The 26,050-nt window shown below is 35.6% G+C and overlaps 1 long non-coding RNA gene across 2 annotated transcripts in view; it reads left to right on the plus strand.

Annotated features, from left to right (window-relative positions):
• LOC106505376 overlaps positions 1–26,050 on the plus strand; it is a 464,045-nt gene that overhangs the window by 295,418 nt on the left and 142,577 nt on the right. Inside the window, exon 2 of one of the 2 annotated variants that reach the window (XR_002337720.1) lies at positions 4,804–4,883. The exons of the other annotated variant lie outside the window; for it this stretch is intronic. This is a non-coding gene — a long non-coding RNA (uncharacterized LOC106505376). The remainder of the gene's footprint in view (positions 1–4,803; positions 4,884–26,050) is intronic. 2 annotated transcript variants of the gene reach the window in all.

A 26,050-nucleotide genomic window follows, 5' to 3' on the forward strand; every position in this document is an offset into this window, starting at 1 on the left:
GAGATGGAGGAATGGAAGCAAGCAGGAAGATAAGAGGAAGTAGGCTCTTTCTATTAAAAAAAATCAAGAAAGCAAAATTGCTTGAATTTTTATTTTTCCAAAGAAAAGCTGTTTTTTGATATTTGACAGTCTCTCAATAATGATGTTGCAAATTTGAGACTGCTGAAATAGGATGCCTTGCCTAAAGTGTTCATTACTGTGTTACTTTTGCTAAGGAAATTAACATAACCTGAACACAGTGAAGACTAGTAGTCAGCATATTATTTCTGAAAGTGTAAAACAAGTAAAAGTTTATTTTCTCAAAATACTATTAAAATATGATGAATATGTTGATAAGAAAGAGGTTCTCAGTAATTATGGAAAATCATCATGAGCATTGATACGTTAACTCCAGAAGGAATTCTTGATAACATCATTTTAGCTTAATATTAAAATCTTTAAAAATTTTAGCTTAAAAGTTCAGTTCCATTGACTGAATATTTCACCATATTAAGCAATCAGTATAATTTTTTAAAGGTATTATAATGTTTTGTGGCAATGTTAATGAATATAGACTGTATTTCAGAGGCATATAATAAAATATAGATGAAATAATAGAATTTCTAGGTACTTTTCCGTAATTCCAAGTGGGGAGATATGTGGGCATGTAGTTGAAAGCATAAGCTGATAATTGTTAAAATTGAGTGATAAGCCCATACATGTACTATATGTAATTTTATAAATATCCCCTCAGATCTTTTTATTTTAGGAAGGGCAATAAAATTCATAGGAAGTCAGACAAAATTGACCTTGCCTTTCTTTTTAGTTTTATTGAGGCAGAATAGCTGTTGAGACACTGATCTGCATTTTGCTTTCAAAGCTGCAGCTATTCCCTTCTCAACCTTTTATCTAAAGAAGATAGACAACATTTCAACATCTGGGGTTATCTTGACACAATATTATTAAGATCGTCAGAAAATATCTCTTTTAGTTACTTAACTTCATTAAGCCTCAGTTTCTTCCAATGGAAAATAGGCATAATTTTACCTACCTCATAGGGTTTTCTAGATAACCTAAATGTAATATTCAATTACATAATGGTTAAAATATTTAGTATAGTAATAACATGGAAATAGTAAATATTCAATAAATGTTAGTAATTATCATAAATATGGATGTTATTTTTTTATTTTTGAAAATAACAAATGGGAATGATAAAAATATTGTGTAGGTCATATAGCATTTGCCTATCCTTCTTCCTGCCAGAAGTCTTAGTCTGCAGAGGAAGCCACTTATAACAATGACTACTGTTTTAAAGAGATTAATTTTATCCTCTAAACAATGACTATATGACTATTTATTAAATTTTATTAATTTATTAATATATATTAACCCCATATTAAAATAGGTAAGGATTTAACTAATTTAAAACCATCATACTCTCTTTCTGATTTTTAAAACATTAAATTTCTTTCTTTTTTCTTCTTCCCTCCCTTCCTTCCTTCCATCTTCCCTTCTTTTCTTCCTCCTTACCTTTCTTCCTTCCTTTCCCCCCCATTCCTCCTTCCACTACTGCTTTTATTTCCTTGAAAAATTATCTAGATATGTATTTATCCTTATCTATAAAAATTTTTCTTTGAAAAATCATTTTCAACCTAGGGATGTTTATAAGAATTATGTCTGAACAAATTTTTAAACGTAGTTATCAAGATACCACCCCAGTCCCAACTGATCAGCATCTTCAGGGGTGGAGTGTAGGCATGTGTACTTTTATTAAAGGACACGATTATAAATCATTCATTTTAAACTTATGGACAGCTTTTAATCTATAGGATGAAGTATTTACTTAGCTCAGGAATATTTTCTTCTGTCACATAATTAATTGTTTGGTCTGTTTCCTTTTTTTTTTCACTCTGGAATATCTGTAATTTTAAGATTGATCACCCATTCTTTCTCCTCCAAATCCATAATTTTCTTTCTCAGTGTTCTGATTTCTGTACTTCTTCCTTTTTACAAATAAGAATGCACCAAAATCTATATTTTTTAACTTGAAGATGTTGGCACTGATAGGATTTTCCTCTTTTCATGAAAAGATAGTCAAATATAATTCCCAATGTATAACCACTATTAAGATTATACATAAGAGAATTTTTTTGTCACCAGCTGCCATTAATAATCTCATATTTGATTGAGACTCTGTAAATGAAATATGTAGACTCTAAAACTTTTTTTGACATAGTGAAGTGGATGTGGTGTGATAGTCTGTTATCTCTTATGAATTAATGTGTATAGGAGTAACTCAGGAGACTTGAGGGCAGAGCTGCCAGAAGGTTAAACTTTTCAGGGGTTCGTCAAGCGCCTTTGGAAAGAATTCATCTTGTGGGAAGTAAGAAACCAAGCATTCAATGGATTTGTCATGGATAGCAGTGAAAAATTAAGGTATTTAGTTTATACTGTCTTCCTTTACAGACTACACCAATTGGTTCCCTCATTTATTTTCTTTTCCTCCAATATACATACCTTTGACCACTAACACACGTTAGCCAGAACTATATAGCTGTAACTATAAATTCTAACATTTTAAGAGCACAAAACTCAAAGCATTCAATGCACTTAAATTCAAAATGACAGAAAAAAGAGATTGATGTTACTTTGGCATGAGAGTTGTCATTGTTTCAGAACAAGAAATGTTATAGAATGTATAATGCAGCCTTGGCATAAAATTGGTTTATGTATTAGTAGATTTTATGGCCTTGGGACTTAGTACCTAAGGCTTTTTTTAGTGATGGGATTCTGTGCCCAAACCATAGCTGTTTTAGTTTTGTATAGGCAATACTCTCAGCAATAAATATTGGCAGCTTCGATGTAGACCTTGGCAAGCATCACCAACTTCTGGAGCAGCTTTGTCACTTTCAGTATCCTTGGCAACAGATCATGAATCAATGTTTGAATTTAAGCAAGAACACATCTTAATGTGGCTTAAACATGGGAGACAGCCCTGGGGAGATTCCACAAATAAATGAATGAAGATTTTGAAGAGAGAGTGAGAATCCCTCTCAAAAAAGAGGTAGACTGCATAGCTGGATAGATGAACTTATTTTTTCATGAATATGACCTACCTATCATTATAACCCCTGACTGGTAGGGCCTCAAAAATCACAATTTATACTTTGAAAAGATCCTATTTCTTTGTACTTAAGATTGGGGCTCCCCGATACATACAGAGGTTGTCAGATTTGGAATAAGCACTTTAAGGACCAGAAAAGGCATGAGCATGTGAAATGCATGCGACTCTCAGTTTAGGGAAATAATGAGCAATAATCAATAAGTCAGTTTTCCAGACATAAACACAGTGCTTACCAATTCTTACAGAAACAACCGAAAATTTCCATAGTTCAGACTTCAGAGCCTAACTCTGCTTATACCACAGGCAGACGGGAGTCTTCCAGGAAGCCTGGGGACTGGTAGACCATAAAGGTTTGGCTGGTTTTGATGAAAATTAGTGTGATACGATGCACAGATGAAAGAGCAAATGGTTTTTCTTTACTTGATGAAAGCAGTGAATTCTGAAATTATGCACAGCAGGTACAGATGGAAGATACTTCTCAGATTTCAAAAGATAGCTCACATAGTTTTCATGCTGAAACATTTGTTTTATCTACAGCCATTTTGTGAGGAGAGGAAGAGCAAAAAGTGAGCATCTTAATCTAAATAAGAAGATCTTATTTTATAGGGAAGGGTAAATGATGAAAATATGGTCATAAATCATGCTGCTTACTCTTCATTCATCCATTTATTAAACAAATATATATTGAGTCCCCACTATGTGCTGGGCACTATGCTAGAGCAGATCTACCCTTCTCAGTTGACTAAAATAGGATTGTGTCATCAGAGTTGTTTCTAGGAAATATTGTAAAGCAAATCATTTTTCTCTAGACCTTGCTCTTCCCTTTCCAGAGACTCTGCCTCTTCATTCCCAGAGGTATCATTCATTGATTCTACTGTTCTATCCCTTATAATTTCTTTTAATCATCAGCTTATAAAGGACTAAGTCTTTGGAATCCAATGAAAACTTATAAAGCATTAAAACAATGTGTATGTTTGAGTGTATGTGTGAGTACATGTGAGAGTTCTACTTGGAGGTCTGCAAATTACACAATGTTAGCACTATCTTCTTTACCTCCAAAATCAAATTTGTGTATCCTTCTTTTAAATCCTTGGAGATGGAAACAGTTTGTATTTCTTTGGTCTCTCCATAGTAGGTATTCAATAAATCTCTTTTAGAATAGTTTAGAAATTTTAACTTATTTATTCATTCAATATTTGAGTGCTCACTGTGTGTTATTCTAGGATTTGGGGATACAGGAATGAACAAATCAGACAACAAAAAATCCTTACCCTTATGGAGCTTATATTCTAGTGAGGGTAAAATGACAATTGGAGTAAGCATCATACATAAGTAAATTATGTGGTTTGTAGCAGTGTGGTAGGATGGCCAGAGCACAGCTCACTGAAAAGATGATATTTGAGCAAATGCTTGAAGGAAGGGAAGAAATCAGCCACTTGGTGGTTTAGGGAAGAGTATTGTAGACTAAGATAGAGTCTGTGCAATGGCCCTGAGGTGAAACATATGTGCATGTTCCAGGAACCATAAGAGACCAGTAGACCTGGAGGAGAGTGAGTAAAGGGAAGCAAAGTGTTGAGCTCAGAGATCAGTGTGTTTGGGGCCTGGTAAAACATTATGAAAACTTTAGCTTTTATTTTGATTAAAATGAAGAGCAGTTGCAGGGTTTTGACTGACATGATCTTATTGATCATTTTAAGGTATCCTGCTGGCTACTTGGACAAGAGTGCTACTTGGGCAAGAGTGTAAGCAGAGAGACCAGGGAGAGGCAATTCAGAAAGTAAGTTTCTTCATTGTGTTATCTTTACAAGGATAACTCTAATTTCCTCCAGTAAAATCTCTCCATCTCAATTAAGTGCCACAGGTGGAAAATCATTTCTTCTTTGCAGGCGTAAATTTGATGAATCCTATGCTTTAAGGAGTAGAGGCTCTATCTCAAAGGAAAGGATATGCAGGGAAGGGCTAATTAGGTACCAATAATTTCCAGTACTTAGCTCCTTCAGTGTTGTCACCTTAGAAACACCAAGGGATCCACGACAACAACAACAACAATAATAATAGTTACTGGGCACCAAACCAAAAAAATAATTAGAATCTTATGGTTAAGTCCCAGCCACTAGTTCATCTTAGAAATCCCCCAAGTGATTCTCATAGACAGCTAAGCATGCTTGTCAGTGGGCTACATCTGAAGCTCCTGAGATCCATCTTCTATTATGTCTTCCAAGATTACTCTAGCATTTCTATTTATTTTCAACCAAATGGCAAGGAAAAAGAAACAGCCTGTCCAGAACCAATAACTTTTAGGCAGAATTTGCAAACCTCATTTTTCTTTTCACTGGTGAGAAATTAATCTTTTGTTCAGACCTAGCCACAGGGGAGGCTGGGAAATACAGTTGAGTTGGGCATCCATATAGAAACAATGTGTGTTGTGTGGAGGGGTAGGGGGCAAACAAAAGTGTTTGTCACATTATCTCAATATCACATGGGGGAAGATAAGTTTGGGAATGATTTGATAAAGGCCAGTTCTTTTCGTCATTTGTATTCCAGCCAGTCATAGATGAAAACTGAGATCTGAAAAAACTGAGAAATTTTTGATTTATGAAAAGTTTTGCTTTCTTATCCATTTGTGTCAAAAATAACATTTGAGAGGAACTGAGTTGACTATGAACTCAAGAGTAACAACATAAGAATTTCCTCAATCGATTGTTTCCCTAGTGTTCTACACAGACATTGGTATAAGAAATTAGGGGTATGGGACGGAATTGGGTGGTTTCACAGGATATTGTCCTGCTATTGTGATAAGCTTGTTTTGTTAAATACACAACCTATTCAAGCTCACCTCTACTAGAGATCCACCCTTGTGGGTTTTCTTAAATGTAGTGGGTTGAATATAGAGCGTCAGAGTCTGAATATGTTGTTTGAATTGTCTATTACAAACAGTAGTTGTTAGGCAAGAAGCCTGGATATTTCAGATAATCAATGGTGCCCTGACAGTCAGTCAAGGGTAGCAAGAGAATTAGATGCTGGTCCTGGAATGCCACGCTGGATGAATAATGGTACTCCCTGCATTTGCTGCTCACAGAAAGCACAAAGCAACACTCTGTGGAAGCAAGTAAAGGGAAAGAAGAAAGAGAAAAATGAATTTTCACTTTAGAATTGCCAACTTGAGATGGCATAGGGATTTAAAAAAAAAAAGCCTGCTCATATCAGCTCAGGGTGATTATACAATTAAGAGGAAGCAAGTCTCATAATCCAATAATGACAGCTACTTCTTTTGAACCTGTGATTGTAACAACTGTTCTCTTAATCAGAGAGATTAATTAACTTTCCCAAGGTCACATAGATTCATATACAAGACAGGCAACTTCATGAGACTTTTTTTTTTAATTGCTTGCTCGATTTTATTTTATTATCTAACTTTCTCTGGGTCTTTTAAGTTCTCATTCCAAGTAGGCATTACTTTCTGGTGACCTCAAGCACCCTGAGCATTACTGCTCACAACAATTCTTTTTCTATGATGTTCTCAAAGAATGTTTATTAAATAAATGCATAAAAATGAAATAATATATAAAGAAGTTCCACTCATCTTCATACCAACCAGAATGTATCCTTTTATAACTCACACTAGTCTTTCATAATAGCATATCAAATTGTGGGAACTTTTAGAAAATGTTTCCCCAAGGAGTAGTCAGGTTATCTCTTTTGGGTTCATTGCTTCAGCAAATATTTTCCCATTGATTCAGAACCCTTTAAAAGTAACTGCTCTTATATTCAGCTGGGTGAAAAATGGCTTGATTAGAACTAAATGTGTGCAATTCTCCAAAATAACTGTGTATAACATCTGCTGTCATTTATTTTTCTTATTAAATTGTAACCTGTGAGGCAGGCTGGAAGCTTAGAGGTAGTATTACTGTGAAGATACAGGGCAATTCCCAGTCTAAATGCCAAACTATGTAGGGTGAAGAAAAGCTAAGTTAAGCTTTAGGATCTCAAATGGATTTTATGGTAGTCTGTGACACCGGTCATCTTAAAGTAATAGTGAAACATAGCTGTGGTGTTTGAATATTTTCTGGCATTTAAGGTACAGATTTTTATGGGGAGTTGCTCTAGTCTCAAATGAATTGAAGTAGGGGTGGGGGAGTCTTTTTTTTTTTTTTTTTTTTTCTCACCGATAAACCCCTACTACACAGAATAGTGCCAGGGACACTGTAGGTTCTCAATAAATATCATTGATTTAATGCCTAATTCATGTGGGTGTCACTTCTGTCCCCACAGAAGAGTCTTAGAAGGTGGGGGTGGAAAAAGGTAATAAAGCTATTAGCTTTGAGGGGGTTCCCCTTGTGGCTCTGTGGTAATGAAACCAACTAGTATCCATGAGGATGCGGGTTTGATCCCTGGCCCTGCTCAGTTACAGATTCACCATTGCTGTGAGCTACATTGTAGGTCCCAGATGTGGCTTGAATCTGGTGTTGCTGTGGCTATGGAATGAACCCTAGCTGCAGTTCCAATTCGGACCCTTAGCCTGTGAACTTCCATATGCCATGGGTGTGGCCCTTAAAAAAATAAAGTTTTGGATCTAAAATTTAAAGATGTCCAGGTCACACCATCTATCAGAAATCAATGGCTCCCCTTTGACACCCACTCTCTGCAAACCCCATTGGAACCTATCCATCCTTCTATGTCCAAGTGAAACTTCACATTTCTACCAGTACCATTCTAATTTCTTCACCAAAATGTGATTTCGTGTCTTTTTTTTTTTTGAGTTGGAACAGAGAATTTAACACCTTTTATTATTGGCTTCATTTTTTTTTTTTTTTTTTTTTTTTGTCTTTTTGCCATTTCTTGGGCCGCTCCCGCGGCATATGGAGGTTCCCAGGCTAGGGGTCTAATCAGAGCTGTAGCTGCTGGCCTGCACCAGAACCACAGCAACGCAGGATCCGAGCCATGTCTGCGACCTACACCACAGCTCACGGCAACACCGGATCGTTAACCCACTGAGCAAGGGCAGGGGTCAAACCCTCAACCTCATGGTTCTTAGTCGTATTCGTTAACCACTGCGCCACGACGGGAACTCCCCATTTTTTTTTTTTTTTTTTAATCTTTTAGCTTCATCTTCCTAGCTTGCCACAATACCTCTACTCAACTGCTTACAAATCAACATACCAAGCAGGCAGTTATCAGGAGTTTAATAATCTCTTGCTTTAATGATTGGTCAAACTCTATTACTCAGTGTAGAAAATATATTTTAAAAATTGATTTCTTCATTTGGGGGCAGGAGAATATATGTAATAGAGTAACAGAAATATGGGTGATTTTAAAACTTAAGACTATTGCTTTAAACATAAAAGTAAATGTATCTATCATTTAAAAGAAATTTCTCAGAGAGATTATAGTTTCAAGAAGAAAATGTTTGAAAATAAAATGTTTCTTATATCCTATATCTTGTCTTCCAATTGAAAAGCCAGTAAGTGAAAGAGAAGAAAAAAGAGGGAAAGGCAGGAAAGAGGGGGAAGAGAGAGAGAGAGAGAAGGAGAAGAATGGGGAGGAGGAGGGAAAGTGGATAAAGCTATTGTGATATTTCGGGGATGAAGAGGCTCCTCTGATAATACAGGAATTTTAAAAATTTTATTGTCATAGTAGATTAAAAATGTTTGTGAATTTTATTAAGGTATATGATTTTTTTAAAAGGAGAAACAAACAATGCCACTTCTAAAACAGCAAAGCATTTCAGTAATTGTACCTTCTAGTCTCTTTGAAGATGCAAATCACCTTTTTCTCACAAACCTAGCTGGATAGCGTATTAATCTGAAAACATTTCTTAGCATTCTATTCCTATCAACATTGATATGTGAAGCTGGAGTAATGCTATATGAAATCTTGCAGGTGCAAGGACCAAATGTTAGGTGGACCTACCAAATCCCAGTATTTCTGGATTAGGGAAGCCCATTTTCATTGATGGTTGAGTCTACACTTACTACTTTATGTCGATACATACCAGGAGCAGAAGGTGGTCAATCGGAAAGTTATTAGTGATATTTAGAAGTGTTTGAATTTTAAATTATTAGTCAACAACTTTATATATAAAACAAATTTCCTATACTAAGATTTTAATCTAATTTCATAGATCAGGTAATTTATATTAGGAAATAAAGCAGTGTATCAAACAAAATCAAGTGTATCTGAAAAGTGTGGGTCTTCTCCACCGGAATAGTTCCTCAGTGATGTCATGCTGAGTCTCTGACAAAAGTATTAGTAACTTTATGCCAATAACTTTTCCATTGCCAGTCTAAGTACATTGTATATTAATGTGAAATTCCATCTGGTATTTGGTCATTTACCATTAGGTATACCATTAAATATACCATTACGCCAGTGATCTAAACTTTTTTCATTTGTACATCCTTTTCGTTAAAATGCTTAAGTGTACTCTCAACATAGTTACTTTTTAAAAATTAAAATACATGTACTTTTATACATAATGTACTATATACTTTATAAAGTATAAACAAAACTAAAAATGAAAAAGTAGAATTTCCACTTATATATATTTTTACCTAAAAGAAATGACTTGCAAAGATGATAAGTTGCATGTACCCTACTTTGGAAACTACTGATCTAAAGAGTATCATATTCAAAATAGTAAATATATATAAAGAAAAAAAGATACAGGTCAGAAACTATGGTTAAAAAAAGGAGATTTTAGTAATATCAAAAAGAAAACACTAAATACTTCAATGGAATGGTGGCAGAAATCGCTCTGGAGAAATGGACATATAACAGTGGTGTAATAATTAATAATATATGAATCTAAGAAGTACTATCCAGATTTCTTATCCTGCTACATCAAAATGGTCACTGTATTAGTTCTATATCTGTGTGTGTGTATGTGTGTTTGTGCGTGTGTTTATAACTGTAGAATGTACAAAAGGCTATTATGTAATGAATTTTTAAAAGGAGAAGTTTGGTTCAGAAAGAGTGACCAAGTTTTTATGGTAAAGACTGCCTCTCTTCTAATGACACCATGAGAAACATAATGAGTTCCAACTTTATTTTTGCCTTTTGTGCCTTTCCAGTACCTCATGCTATATCATAATGCCATAATTTAAGTACAGCCTTGACTGAGAATTTCTTCTTTTAGTTTTCAGAAGTGATGCTGTAAAAAACACTTTCAGGAACATTATAAATCACCTATTACTATACAGAGATACTTAACTAAATCCAGAGGCATTCTTGCTTTTCAAGAAAATATGAATTCTGTCTTGTTTAAATATGCACCAAGAATTAATACTATAAATTATTTTGCCTTCGACACTAAATATACACACACATAAACACACACACATTTCAACATGGATAATATTTTAGAAATTGACGGTAACTAAATACTTAGGCACTTTAAAAGGTTTTTTTTTTTTTTTTTTTTTTTTTTTTGGTGGCATCCACAGCATGCAGATGTTCCTTGGCCAGGGATCTAACCCATGCCACAACAACGACCTGAGCCACAACAGTGACAATGCCGGATCCTTAACCCCAGCATCACCAGGAGATTCCTAAAAGATTTTTTTTTTTTTAAATGAATGGATCATCTGAATTTCTTTCAAGCCACTAAGTTCACACTATGAATACAGCACCAAGTGAGAAAGTGAGGGACAATATTTTGTACACATCTTGGAAAGGCAAAATAAGTGTGTTTTAAAAATAAAATTGCATACTTTTAGCTTTCTAATCTTAATAACAAGTGAGTTCTCCATTACGGACAAATAGCCATACAAATTTCTGTTTAGAAATAGAGGCCCAGTAGCAGATGTAAGTAACTATTTGGATACCCCACGTTTAATTATCTTCAGGGGTAGCACATTATTTCTCCTGAGAAAAGTGTTCTGAAACAGGTCAATCCCCAGCAGGCACCTGGGCATTATGGGGGTACAGAATGTCACTCCATCACTGAAAAATGTCCTAGGAATAACTTAACACCAGGGGAGAGAGATTTTTTTTAATGTGCCTTTAAAAAATTCCTCTTCTTAAGCTTCCTGATCCTCCTATATCATCATCCCAATGACATGACCAGTTGTCATTTTACTTTCTGTCTACGTAACCTCATGCACAGCTAGGAAATAATGATTTAGGACTTGAAATTCAAAACATAATGGCGTTCCTTTTTTTTTTTTTTCATTCCTCATTTTACTCAACACCCCTGCAGAGTTGATGCAAGTACTGAGCTCCCTTTGAAGTCAGCTTGCATCATCTTTGATGGAGTATAAAGCAATAGGAGATACTGACTGCAGTTTTGAGCATCTCAATTCCCATCTCAGATGATGCCGATACATTTGTCATTAAATGCATGGCCTGAGTAAATCCTTGGAAGAATCACCAAGCAGTTAAAATTGGCAAGTATAGGCTACACATTTCTAGGATAAAAGAATAGAAAAGAAAAATGTTAACCTATTTTTAAAGCATTTTATCTCATCTTCCACTTAGGTTTTCTTATTATGAGTGATGTGATAACATATTCTTGTCACTTGGTTCACTTTTTCTAATACTTTTCCTGCTTTGTAAAATTATGTTAAATATACACACACACACACACACACACATATATATATATATATATATATATATATATATATATATATATATGCTCAAGACATTTGGGACCTTGAATGATGATGTTCTTTGTTTACATAATGGTAAAATAAAACGGTATCTGTGGATGAACACTGAGAATATTGGGTTTTTTTAGTATGCTTTGCTCTCAGTAATAATGTTATGTCACAGAGTGAATGAAGATGAAAGTAATTTGGAGATAAAAGAAAAGTAAGGCATTTGATTGTGAGCATTTTCTGCGTTTGTGGTAGGCACTATTGTTGGTCACCAACTTCTGGTTCTCATATTCTATGAGGCGCATGGGACAATTTTACTTCTCTGGCCCCTTTATGGTGCATTTTTGCCATGTGACATGTTTTGGCCAATGAAATATGAGCAGGAGGACTAGGCAAGGCCTTTGATTGCTTGAACTCCCTTTTTGCACTCCTGCAGAGATGATCGTGCCAATATGTGTGCTACAAGATCAAAGCACACTGCAATGCCAATAAGGTATTGTTGGAATAAGGTATTGTAGAAAGTGACCCAGGAGACTTCAGGGGACTTGTGTGATCAAAAATTTAATTTTTGTGATATTAAACCATTAACATTTTAGTGTTGCTAGTTACACAGCACTACCTGACCTATTCTGGATGATATATCTACCTATATATATATCTAGGCTATGCAGGTGACCCTTGAAATAATAGGTTTGAATTGCATAGGTCCAACTTTAGTTTTTTTCACTATATGTGTACTATAGTACCACATAATTCATGGTTGATTAAATCTGTAGACGTGGAATCCCAGATATGGAGGACCCACTGTAAAGTTATACGGGGATTTTTGACTGTGTGGAGTGTCAGCACCCTTAACTCCCATCTTGTTCAAGGGTTCAACTGTATATATCTAAACTCTTTTGCATATATATGCATATATACACAAGATTTTATTTTATTATATTATTTATTTATTGCTTTTTAGGGCTGCACCTGTGGCATATGGAAGTTCCCAGGCTAGGCATCAAATTGGAGCTGCAGCCGCTTGCCTATGCCACAACAACAGAGTATCCAAGCCGTGTCTGCAGCCTATGCCTCAGCTCACAGCAATGCCAGATCCTCAATCCACTGAGCGAAGCCAGGGATCAAAACTGCAACCCCATGGTCACTAGTAGGATTCATTTCTGCTGCGCCACAACAGGAATTCCACATACACAAGATTTTAAATAAAATAAATTTAGTAATTGTAACAACTCAAAAGTTACCAAAAATCTATTTGTAAAATCACACCATACTTTTGTGATTCTTATTGTCCTCCATAGAATACACTATACAGAATGCTGCAGTAAATCTCTCCAAGCCTTCTTTTTCTAGGCACTTAACATTCTACTCTTATTAGGATTATCACATTGATTTCTGTTACCTTTTACCCTTTTGAAATTAGAGTCTTCAAAATCATTATAGTTTTAATAATAATTTAGAATACATTTTGATTGTGTTGAGGAAAAAGGATTTCAAAGAAGAGACTAGCAGGTAACAACTTTACAAAAATAAAAGAGCAGAGTTTATCGTAGAGAATATCTACTTGGTCTGGGTGGTTGGATCACAGGTTAGAAGGCCAGAAGGAGAAAGGAGGATTGTGGCAGAAAATATGTGTGAAAAATTCTTTCCTGTGTTGTCTACATATCACAACAAGATATTACATTCCATTAAGTTCTACAACATTTCCATTAAAAACACAATCTGAATCCTAAGAGGAAAATCCTGACTATCAGAAACATAAGATTCTCAGAGGACTTAGCAAACTGTATGCTAAATTGCAGACAGACATTTTAGTTGCCTTTGAATCAGTAATTTAAATCTTTCCCCTTATTTTTCCATCAAATTTTCAGTAGGTCACTCTCAAGTCAAAATTTAATTTTATGTGGTTGAAGTGGTAGAGCCAAAATGAAATTGCATGCTGTAGGGGGAAAAAAAAAGTTAACCTACTTTTAATAGCCCCTTTGAAAGATACTTTGAAGACATGACTTACTCTCATAGTATGTTGACTATCTGAAGAATGAATTATTATATCCTTGTCAAATTTTAAATAGCATGCTGTTAAAAATATTAGTCACACAGGGGGCTGTTTGACAGTAATGTCACAGAAAAGCTCTGGTCTGTATGAACAGGCAGAGTCTGCAACTTAATATCATAGTTCCATGGAGCTCTGCCTTCCACGGGCATCCACAGAGAGGTGGGAGTGAGAAATCACTTCAGCTTTGCTTGGAACATTGGTGGGACGCTGCCAGCAGATGCATTCTGCTTAGTGTTCCAGCCAGCTGAGGGGGCCTTGTGTTTCCTCTCTGCCATCCTTTCCCAGCAGAGCTTAGAGGAGATCCTTAAAGAAATGAAAAAGACATCATTTCAAGAGGGAAAGAGTTTCTTTCTTTAAAAAAAAAATACATCCAAGAATTCTGAGTTGAGATCTAGACTAGAAGTTGTAAAGAAAATGATCCAAAGAATTTCCTTTAAAAGGCAGATTTTTTTTTTAAACCTAAAAAATAAGATTAGAAACTGTCTTGGATGAGCCCAACTGTGATTAAAAAAATAAACCTTTTATAGTTAAGTCAAGATTTTTTCCCCTTTTTTGTTCTTTGACTTTTCCTTGCAGGGAAAGGGGTGATCTTTACCTAATCAGAGCGAAGCAAGAATCACTGAGGCAGCGAAAGCATCATACAGGTGAAGGTCAGGCCAATTTTCCCCAAGTGATGCTGTTTTATCGCTCATCCAACAAAGATTGGGGCCTTTCTTTCCTTGATCCTTTTGTGCTTTCTCCTATTACTTTAACAGATCTGAACAAACCCGAGATTCTTCATCCAAAAGTTCCATTTAGCTACATTTATTTCAAATCCTTCGAATTTCATGTCTCAATGTTACAGTAACTTAAGGGTAACATAAAATCCATGTATGAGGCAAGAAAGCAGAGCTACCTAAACACAGAATTGACACAGGACACTGATTGTTTTCATTGGCCCTTTGCCCTTCAGCGTTGGGCTTCATGCCAGCCCCATTAATCTAGCCACCTTTTGTTTCAAGGGTTTCTGTCTTCTGTGTGTTTACTACACACGAATGTTGTTGATGAAACATTGAGTTACAAATTGGATGATGTCACTCTTGGCAGCTTGGATAAGGGTCAAGTTGAGAAGCCAAGACTATAAAACAAATACTCACCCTGAGGATGTATGGTGTCCTAAACAAAGGTATGCTACCTTTCTCTAAGTAAGGCTGGGACACTCTGGGTCACATGCCACTCTTGTAACCCATTTATTTTGAGGAAGAGATTGGGTGTTGTCACAATGGGATATCAATAGGAGGAAATGGGGAAAGTGACATTTTGCAAAGATAAAGAGTTAGTTTAATAATTTCTTAAAAATTGTCTTATTTTAAAAGTGTAATACTTTGATTTGTGAGCAGCACTAAGGCACAGTTTCTTAGTCCTGGCAGCTTTGGCTCTGTTTTCCCATATCTGAGGAATTCTGAGTTATCCTGGCTTGCTTACCCTGCCCTCTCTCCACTTACCTCCTTTTCATTGATCTTTTTATTTCCTCACATCTTTACTTGCCAATTATTTCTCTCTCCTTTTTCCCCTCTCTTTCTTCCCCAGAGTCCAGGTGAGGGTATGGCTGCTTTCAGATGGAGGGATCCATCTGGATACTTTTTTTCCCTCTAAAAGTGGCTTAAAGTAGGCTTTTTAAACTAAACCTTTCATAGTTTCATGGACATACTGAAAATGGTACTTTGAGAAAACTGGCATGAATCTCTAAATGCTAGTCATTTGAGTTCCTTAGAGATGCTGGATAAGGGTCTCTGAAAAGGACAACATTCATATTTAATCACAAACACTTAGTATTCATTATAAAAGGTCCAGAATGATTTGTGGGCATTTTATTGGCAAGTCAGTTCACATTACTCTCCATCTTGAAAGAGAAAGAATTTAAAACATCACCAGTTTTTCCTTTATTTTGGAATATACTTTCGACCACCCATTTCAAATCAGTGAACTTTCACAATACATACATTGCTTCTCATTCTCCAGAGTTCCATTTATCTTCAAATGGAACACTTTTAAACAACTATTTTTTTTCCTTTTTATTAAAAGAATTCAGTGACTTCCAGTTCTATTATAAGTATAGCTAAAATAAAAATGCTTGCTTGGTAGCTTTTTATTTGATTCACAAGGCAGTTTTCAGAAACCAATAATGTATGATTCCCTGTCTGGCACAGTAAACAGCAGAACAATTTTTTATCTCTCAGCTTCTAGTATGCTCAGTTAACCAGCCCTTGTATGGTGTCCCTCCTAAGGGTTGTAGAAATTTAAAACCAGTAAATGCTTGATGACAGTGCTGTTGTTGTGAAGTTAATTCTTTTCCTTGAGGAGAACAGTAGTTCACAATTACCTCCAGGCAGTCCATACAGGGCATCTTAGCTGGCCATTAATTAAGCAATAAGATATGACAGGCAATATATTTCTGGCCCGTTTCCATATCTCTTGAGAGATCTTTAAAGCAAGAGGCTAAAGGTCAAGGGACTTTAACCACGTGAGAAGTTCACTGCCAGAAATTTTCTATTACTACAAAGAAATTTAAATGTAACTTATTGAAACTAAAACAAACACAAGGAGTTTTTAGTGTAAGTTGGGAAATCAAGCCAAAAAAAATTTTTTTTCAACACCTATGGAAGTGCTGTACATTGTGCTACAATTTACAATATACCATCTCATTTAATTTTCCCAATGGCTTTGTGAAGTGCCCATTATCCCCATTACATGGTTGAGACCATGTGAGGCTCTGGCTCAAGCGCTTTGACTTTGATTTAGAATTCTGAAATGAAATATTATTGGATTACAAGCTCTTGATTTAGCTGACTTCAAGCATTGTTCTTCCCTACCCAAAGTCTAATTTCTTTTGATGAGAGCAAGGATCTTTTTTAAAAAAAATAGCTGCCCCATGGGCTTCTGGAAAATCACTTCTGCAGACTTTGTGACTCCTAGTTAGTGAGTTTTGCAAAAGTGAATAACAGTTTATTAAGTAAATCACTAATTAAACCCATAAATCAAATAATAAATATAAGAGCCATCATGCTAGACAAACCATCTGGAAGAAACTTTGGGGCTTCTTTGGACAACAGTAAGTTTTGCCTAGAACATGCCCCACCATACTAAGATTCTTTCTTTCTTTCTTTCTTTTTTTTGTCTTTTCTGTCTTTTTTTTGGGGGGGGAGGGCGCACCCACATCATTAGAAGTTCCCAAGCTAGGGGTCCAATTGGAGCTGTAGCCACCGGCCTATGCCAGAACCACAGCAATTCGGGATCCGAGCTGCGTCTGTGACCTACACCACAGCTCACACTCACGGCAACGCCAGATCCTTAACCCACTGAGGGAGGGCAGGGATCAAACCCGCAACCTCATGGTTCCTAGTCGGATTCTTTTCTGCTGCACCACAATGGGAACTTCCTGAGATTCTTTCTTGATTCTTTTTTTTCTTGTCCTATTCACCTTATTCTACCTCCCTTGGTCTAGGCATTCAATGTCCACATCTGTCTCCTAGATGCTATGCTCAACCATACTCTTGCTATGCTCTTGCTTGTGCACCTTCTATTAGTTTCTTATTGGGAAAGGAACATGGTCAATTCCCTCAGAATTAATAGGTTAATTTCTCCTAAGTTACACCTGACCCTTCACTCAGCACTTTGTATGCTTTAGACTTAACCTCTCTATTCTACCCAGCTTTCTTCAGTTTTCCTACTCTACTGATTCCCACCTTTCTCTTTATTGTTTTCAGTAGAGATACTCTGAAAAGCAACATCTAGTTTCATTTTATATTCCAAGTGCTTATCATGGTATGTGACATATTCTATGCTCCATAAATAATTATTTTATTCACTAAATTGATGTATGAATCATTTTATGTATCCAAAATTTAAAAAATTCAAACATTAAATATTAACCAGTTTAATATCTAGTTTAATTTTTCAAATCACAGCTTTTCTTAGTTTCCTGAGTTCACTTTCACTTTTAATATGCCCAGAGTATAAGTTAGATTTTATTTCTTTGTCTTCATGGAAGCAGTTTTTTCTGTCAGCTTCCATGACACACCACTCACCTAGTTTTGATTCTAATGACTTAATTCATTCATTTCTTCCACGTATGTTGAAGATTGACTATACTTCTTTTATCAGAACTCAATAGCTTTAAATTGAGTTAAAATCATTTTGATTCCTATCTTACATTATTAATTTTCTCAAATTGTATGGTTTTATTGTGTGTATCTATGTATGTATGTATTTCTAGATGTATTCCAGCTCAGAATTTGTTGACTCAGTTATTATGGAGGTGACATTTTAAACCAAAAGAATATCTTTGGGTCACTATTTTGATCAAACTCAGAGGAAATCCATAGGTGTGGTTTTTGGTTATCGCTATTGGCTAAAATCAAAGGAAATCCCTGTACATTTTATCATTTAAATATTGATGAGTTCAATCAAACAGCAATTAAGGTTCTCTTAAGTTTTTGAGAGGAGATTTTGATTTGAAATATTGAAGAGGAGGATGTGTTTTTACAAGACATGTGTTTGTGTGGATGTGTTCAATCCTAGAGGATCTGGCAGCCTTATTGTGGGGCTGAGAGGCTGCCTGTCTGCGGAGGGGGTCAATCTAAAAAGAAGAGAGTTGACTTTTGGTGTCATTCTTTGAACTTCTGGATCCAGTTTTGCTTCTAGTTCTTATTTTTAGTCATGTAAACCTTCCATCTACCTCTTTTCTTTACAGCAGTTTGAGTTTTTAAACTTTACTACACTTTTTGCCACTGAAAAAAAATTTTGCTTCTTGGTCACTGTCATTTATGAATTTATTACCGTATTAGATACAGATAAAATATTCATTAAATTTGGGTTGTAATAGGGATGAATTGCAGGACTCAAATAAATTACCTTCTCCAAAATCTATTACCTGAAATATTGACCCAATATTCAGACTTATTCAAGAAATAAATATCACTTTTGAAAGGACTGTTTATATATATGGGTCACCCACATTTTGGAATCTCTTCCCATACTGCAATCATCTTGACTCCACTAGGTCCCAGAAACTGGTAAAGAAAAAGGTATTTTCAAAGTTTAATATTATTCTCTCCTTGATGATGTTCCCAGGGAAAGTGATATAAATTACACAAATATGTCAAACCTAGATCAAGTGTAGCTCTTCAAATATGAATTTATGGTAGAAGTAGACTTCTAACAGTTTCCTCAGAGTTCTTTTATAAGGTGGATTAGATAAAATATTTACCACATGCCTTTCATAGTTTCACTGTTAAGGAGGACTTGCAGCAGTAGAATTATGGTGTCATATAAAAATTTACTCAACAAAGTCTCCTTGTGGCAATTGCAGGCAAAATAGTGTCTTAATGGTGAACTGTTTGAGTGCTACTTCCTTTTTAAATGAAGTTCCATGGAGACCATGCATTTTGAGGTCCAATATTGAGACCAAACTTCAAGGTGTATTTTGTTCATCTTTTCTAGACATCTGAGGTCTGCACAAATATTAAGCTTTTATCCTTAGAATGCTTTTTCAGACCATTGCCAGGAAGACCTGATCTGCTGTATTACTGCAGATGGCTGTCTCTAATACACCAATAGTTATTAAAGGCTCAAATCATGGGTTCTTAGATTCCCCCCCAATTTTTCCTTTTTTTTCATTTGTAAAAGGCTTCTATAAGAATTACTGTACATGCACAAAAAGGCCCCATTTAGAAAATAGTTTGTGAATCCCCGTTCTGTACAGTAATGGTCCATATAACTGTATTAAGTCAGTTCCTTTAATAGGAAGAGTGCCTTTTTAGTTTGTGAGAAATATGCCCCTGCTGAGATTTGAACCAGGTACCCTTGGATCTAAAAGCATTTGCTTTACTCTTTAGATAAAGTGAAATCTTCTTAATAGGGGGTAGGGGGGAGGTGGGAGTTGTCTTTGACTTTGGAGCTGTATCTTTGAAAATTTTATTTTTCTTTCTGAGTTACTTTCTTGGTCTATTTCCTCCATCCTTTGTTTTATCTGTTCTGGGGTCCTTTTTTTTTTTTCATTTCATTTGGGTTGTATTGGCCTTTAAAAATATGAATATGAACCTCTGCATTTAAGATGAGCATTTAATATCTAATAATGGCAATATCAATGAGCTAAGTAATCTATAAATGCCAGGTCCCAAACTGGGGCTAGAGAATCTCCAATATTCTCCCACCTCTAAGGGTTCATGGGTCTAAATTACTTGCGTCAAGTTGAAAGTGGTAATATTTTTTTCCCATGGAAGAAAAATTAGCATGTGGTACTTTGAACTGGATATTTTCTGTGTACTGCTTCATGGCAGCCTTTTTACCAACTAGACTTCTAGAATATCTTCTTAAAAATAAGTTGTGGTAATTAATGAAAAGGTTAATCTCCTATATCCCCTCAGATTCCCATTATATACCCTCTAGCCAAATTCTAATGGTCTTGCAATTTGTGATGTAATAGGCCATCATTCTTTGCAAATCTCATCATATTTAAAAAGGTTTAATAAGTGAATCATAGGTGCTTATGAGCTTTTATAGGAAGAACTTGTTTTATTCTCAAAACTAGATTGTGTTGCCAGTGTTTTCTAAGCAAAATAGAGTGTGGGAATCTAATAAACAGGCCAGATGGGATAATAGGCTATAATATTGTGGTAGCCAAAGTGATTTTCCTCCTCCTTTGTCACAGCAGCATTCCACTCAGATGACAATAGCTGCAGGAAATCAGGGTTTAGATCCTTAGTTGTCATTGTTTCATCATTAAACACTTCTTAAATGTTCACAATATGCCAGGTGTTTTATAAAGCCTATAAACTAGTTCTTGCATTGGAGAAAAAAGTTTATTTAAGGATGACATTGGGCATATTGTAATTATTCCCATTGGAGCCATATATATAACAAAAAGGGTTTTGGAGTCCAGAAAAGAGAATTTCTCAAGGTATATTTTCTTTATTGTTGCAATGCCAGCCCTAATTCTTTGCCTATAACTCTCTGAGGCCAAGCTTGTAACAATTTAGATCTGAATTTGGTAATTTAATCAAGATCAGAATAAGACAAGATATTTTTATGTAACAGGATCTTTGAAAGCCAGGGAAGATTGTATGGATTCTTTGTTGGATGGTCAATTACAATCCAGCCCTTAGTTCCTGAAGTCACTTTTTTTTTTTCTTTTTTGGCTTTTTTGAGCTGTACCTGTGGCATATGGAAGTTCCTAGGCTAGAGGTCGAATTGGAGCTGCAGCTGCTGGCTTACACCACAACCACGACAACGTGGGACCTGAGCCACATCTGTGACCTACACCACAGCTCATGGCAATGCCTGATCCTTAACCCACTGAGCGAAGCCAGGGATGGAACCTACATTCTCATGGATACTAGTCGGGCTCTTTACTGCTGAGCCACAACACAACTCCCAAGTCACCTTTTATTTGAATGAAGTCACAAGAAACAGCTAAGACCTTGAGGTTCAAAATTGACCTGAAATCAGACTGGATACTTTGGAAAGTCTTTGTATCAAAGAGTAAATATGAGTTCTATGCCAGATTGGCAGACAAAATCTGAAAATAAATGCTTTCTAATTATCTATGGTCTCTTTAGTGTCAGATCCTACCTAACTACACAAATGCATATGAGTGCCTGGCAAAGTGCAATGTAACATTTATACAGTACATATTTGTTGAACAAAGGAAGTTCCTAGAACTGTAGTAAGAAATATAAATTGTGATCCCTGATTACAAGAAAATGAAATTAATATCTGCAAGCCAATTTGACACGTTGATAATCGAGAAATAATGGGTCTGAATTTCTGTTTCCCTAACATAGACTTATATACAACAAATTGTTAAAATAGTTTTTCTTTCAGGGCCAACATTCGGCACTTTTTAAGTTTTAGGAGTAATACGAATGTCTCACTGAACCCTCCACAAAAGATTTCTCCCTTCTCAATTGTTTTCTGGGAAAAAAAAATTAAAGGTGTTCACAATTTCAGTAATAGACATAAAGGGTTTAAATGCTTTGTTTTCCTAATTGGAACAGTTAAAATAAAAAGGTTTACTAGTTCCTTTCTTCTTTCTCTGCATCAGAGGTAGGAAGGCTCTGGATGCCTAAAGGAGGTAACATAAATATCACTGAAATAATGCAAGAAAGAGTACAGAAAGGGAACATTAAAATTTTAGATTTTATGCTTCCAAGTGAAAAAGTGAACGTAAGAGTTTTGTTCAGTTATTTCAAACAATCATGAGTACATTCTCTAGTTGAGAATTTTGGTCATTTTTTTATATAATTTTATTTTCCTGTTCATAAACTTCAAGAGCAGAATTATCTCCAGGTAGTGATTACTGCCTTCCCAAATACAACTCAATGTAGTCAATACCTTTTCTTTCTACCTTAAGCATAATTATCAGCAAACATGTTTTGTAGAAAGATAAGGAGAGATAAAATTGCAATTTAAAGTCTTGTGAATGATTACCTTCCACTGTATCTTCCTTTAATTAATTGCCCTTCCCTCCCCTCCAGACAACTAGCACCTTGAAAGAGGGCGTTTCCATAGGGTAAGACTAGAATATAATAATATAACTGCACTCTCCTCTCCCATCTACCTCCACTCTCTGCCATGCTTAATCATTCAGACCTCTTCTCCAGACTTGTCTCCTGCTGCTTAGCTGAAATCTCAAGCAAATATTATAATCTTTTCTAGACATTCTTAGATAATAAGTCCCACAGTCAATTTTGGTAGAAACAAATTCTCATAGATATTATGAAACTGTCCTATCTAGAGTAATAGTGAAATTTTACTGAATTTCACATCAATTTTACAGAAAGTTTTCCTCCTTTCCAGCATGGAACTGCTTTAAGCAACAGGCAAAGGAGAGGAAAGGCATGGTTGTTTTCATCTTTGTTCCTCGTTCTTAAGGCTTCCATCCTGTATCTGTTTCCCTAGATTTTAATCCTTTCACAAATGGAGTAAGGAAAAGGAGGGGAAATTAAAAATAGCAAAGATCATATGAGATGATATCAATTTAATCCAATAATATTGCTTCTAGAAAGGACACCAGAGATTCCTAATTCTGATTTTCCAGAGGGTGGATTTATGGATTATTTGGAGAACATCCTGCCAAGATCCTCCAATTGTGTGATCTCATATGGCAAGGTTTCTGGTGGCTAGCTCCTCACCACTTCAGTCCTCAGAATGTAGGGGATCTACACCATCACCACACCAGGAATCCCTCTTGAGAAAGATTTTTTTCAGGCTGACTTCATTCCACCTTCCTCTCACATGGTCCACATTTGGTCCTTATAAACTCATGCCTTTGCCTCTACCAGGTGAGGGTTCCTCCCAATGTCATCATCTGTCTTTGCCTTTCTACTCTATAGACACTTCCAGTCATACTCCTTAACTTTTTAGTTTTTCCTGTGGCAGTCAAAAGCCACCTGATTCCAGAAGACAACTCTAAGCTCTCTGCAAGTGACACCTCCACATCTTTTCTATTTATCTCCTCATTCTTCAAGAGCAGGGGAAAATTCAATAGTTTTACCCCAAAGAATTTTTTTCACCATAAACAGTCATTTTTCATAGCCTTTCCTGTAAATATCCTATAAATATCTTCCTGTATATAACCTCAAGGAAAATGTTAAGGTAAAAATCATAAAACTGGGAGTCTTGCAAAAATGGTCTAGCCTCTTATTTTGAGTTTCTCGGAACCTGTAATATTTATTTTCTAAGTTGGGGTCTTGGCTAAAACTAAGAAGGATCTCACTTTGCATCCTGTTATGATGGGTGGTAATTAACTTACCCTTTTTTTTTTTTTTTTTTCTTATTTGAGACATCTTCACAAAACCAAAGCTCCTGCCTGTCCAGGGTTAAAAACTTCTAGGGAAAGGCACAAAGCTGATTAGCCAAGGAAATATTATCAAATATATTGCATCTTTATTTGTATTTCCAAATGAAAAATCTCAATTAAGAAAATTTTAAACCTTATTATTTGTTCTCCATCTAATGTAACATAAATTCAGAGAAGAGGACCATGCCATTCTTCAGCCTTGATTTTCTGTGCTTGTTCTTTGCCTAGTCAGAGGTTATGCCTTGTGTTTGTCGCAAGGGTGGGTACACAATATTCAGCAACATCTTGCCATGTATACTTTATCTCTGATGAAGCCATTTAGTATGAAACAGAAGCTATTTACTATGAGCACTGTCCTTTGGTCAGTTTTTGCCAACTTAGTCAATTGTGGAAGTTGTTTGTTATCTATTCTGCTTCTACCAGGGAATATTAGTATACAAAAATTCATGACTATAAACTAATGCCTTAATTAATCCACTTGACAATTCTTTAATTTTATTTCTGATAAATATTGGGGATTTTAAGACGAATAAAGAGAAATAAAACAAGCACCAAAAAGAGATTAGTGTATTCACTCTGTGGAGTATGAATAAGGTATTCAAGAAAAAAAAATGCCCTGATATTGAAAGGAAGAGATTCACTTTTGGTTGAGAGGGTTGAGACACTGGGAATTCCTCAGAAGGAATTCTGTTTTATCTGGGCCATGAAAATATCTGGGCAAGCAATTTCAACAGAAGAAATGTTGTACCAGACTGAGAAAACAGCATGGATACAGTGAAAATATTGGGGCATGATTTTAGTAAAATATTTTGATTGTATATGACACATGCAAAATAAAAAATAAACTAAAAAGGAAGGCTTCAGCTAGAGTTGGGAGAGTCATAAATGGTAGGATTAGAAAGATTAGAATTTATTCAATAAGGAAAATGTGTGAGGGATGGTATTGAAATTGCAGGAAAAAATTAAATAATTGGAATAATTCTTTAGAAAGGTTAACTTGGTAGCAGAAAAAGTTAACAACTAATAAAGAATGCATGAAAGTAGAAAATGGAAAATAAACATGAATTTAAGACAATGATCCAATCAAGAAGCGATGAATTCCTGAATGAATGAATATAATAGGAGGAGAATAAAGAGAAGTGAATGTGGTAGGTATGACCATTGCAGAATGGATAAGACTTGAATATTAACTGGATATGGAGATTGAAGCATAATCAGCATGACTTTAGGATTTATACTCTGAAGGAGCAATTATTCAAAATAAGGGAGAAGACAATGTTCCAGTACACAAAATAACTGATGATATAAAACCAAGAGTTATTTGATGTTCAAGGAAGAAAGTAATCAGGGGTTGGAATAGCTGAGAAAAGTCCTCGTTGGAAGATTTGAAAGCTGAATAAGAATTCCTAGTAAAATTGTGAGATGGAATGGAGAATTTATGCACAATTTAAGGATTCTAACAGTTTCCAGTTTGTCTAGATTTTCCTAATAAAAATATGTTATTAGAGATTATTCTGTTGCTAGATAGTATCTAAGATGATCGAGGATAGGAAGAACTGACGTTTAACTTAGGATGATATTTAAGTAGTTATAGTGTTAGAAAAAAATACTGCTTTGAACTTGGTTTATTTTACTTTTTTCAACTTCTTTTTCAAAGAACAAACAGTAAAATTCACTATTTTTAGAGTTCTAAGTACTAAAATAGAGTACTCTAAAAATAGACTACGAGTACTGAGAAATTCGTAGTCATGTAGACAACCACCTAAATACAGACACTCCACCCACTCCAGGAAATTTTCTCTTGCTAGCCCTTTGTGGTCAGCCTCTCCTCTTACCTCTAACTCTTGACAACTATAAATCTGTCCTCTTTCACTGTAGCCTTTCCTTTTTCAGAGAGTTGTTGTGGTAGATACAGTTTTAATATGGCATTCACTTCTGGTCATAAAAATTCTCATGATTATGCTACATTATGTGGTTGGGCCAAATATAACTACACAAACCCTTTCAAAGCAGAGAATTTTTGCCAACTGGTAACAGAAAAGGAAGTCAGATTTGAATCAGGAGGGAGACTCAAGGTGATGTTGCTTGCTGATGAAGGGGACATGTGGAAAGGACCCAGTTATAACCTCTAGGAGCTAAGAGCAAGCCCTGCCTGCCAGGCAGTGGAGAAACTAGTACCAGAATTCTATAATTATAAGGAGCTGAATTCTGCCAGCACCTGAATGAACTTGGATGTTGCTTCTTCCCCAGAACCTCTAGGTAATGGTCTAGCTCAGCTGACACCTTAATTTTCTTCTTGTGGGAACGTAGGCAGTGAATTCAGCTGAGCCTGCCCAAGACTTCTGACATATAGCAGTATGCGCTATCAGTGGACATTGTTTTAAGCTGCTGAATTTGTGGTAATCCCTTATGCAGTAACAGAAAACAACTACAGTTATATCAATGAAATT

Source organism: Sus scrofa, chromosome 13 (genome assembly GCF_000003025.6).
Source record: "Sus scrofa isolate TJ Tabasco breed Duroc chromosome 13, Sscrofa11.1, whole genome shotgun sequence".
NCBI classification, from domain to species: domain Eukaryota; kingdom Metazoa; phylum Chordata; class Mammalia; order Artiodactyla; family Suidae; genus Sus; species Sus scrofa.